Genomic DNA, 825 nt, shown 5'->3' on the forward strand with positions numbered 1-825 from the left:
TGGGACTACAGGGAGACCCTGTCTCAAAAAGACGAAAAAAAAAAAAAAAAAAAAAAAGCTCCAGAGGTAATGACTCAGGTTCAAATCTAACTCAGTCTAATAGTTGGTGGATGACTTTGAGCAAATTACTTAACTCTTTTTTGTTTTGTGTTTGTTTTGTTTTGAGACAGGGTCTCACGTTGTATGCCTAGCTGGCCTGAAACTTGTTATGCAGACCAGGCTGTCCTTGAACCCATAGAGATCTGCCTGCCTCTGCCTCCTGAGTGCCAGGATTAAAGGCCTGTGCCGCTACTCACAGCTTTATCTTCTTTCTTTGAAACAAAGGAATCCCTCCTTGACTGGCCTGGAATTCATAGGCCAGGCTGGTCTTGAACCTGCAGTGGATCCTCTTGCCTCTGCCTCACTAGTTCTGGGATTACAGACACGAGTGACCATGCTTGGAAAATGTTAGTCTTTTTTTTCCCATTTAAGATGAGAATGACCATGTTGCATTAGTCACTTTTTGTTGCTGTTACAGAATACCTAAGAGGACCCAACTCTAAAGAAGAAACGCTTATTTTGGTTCACAGTAGAGCAGACCTCATGGAAACTGGGGGGGGGGGGGGGGAAAAGGTGAGGACAAGAAGAAGAGAGAGAAGATAAGGCATGACCCTGGTGACCTACTTCCTCACCAGGTTTCACCTCCTTATAGCTCCTTCAAGATGATCTCATCAATGGATTAACCCACTGATGAAGTTAGCACCCTCAGGATCTAATCACCTCCCAATAGCACCACAAAGCTGGGGTCCAAGCCTTCAACATGTGAGCCTTTGAGGGTCATTTCAT

Source organism: Nannospalax galili, unplaced genomic scaffold, assembly GCF_000622305.1.
Source record: "Nannospalax galili isolate Female #2095 unplaced genomic scaffold, S.galili_v1.0 scaffold579, whole genome shotgun sequence".
Taxonomy (NCBI): domain Eukaryota; kingdom Metazoa; phylum Chordata; class Mammalia; order Rodentia; family Spalacidae; genus Nannospalax; species Nannospalax galili.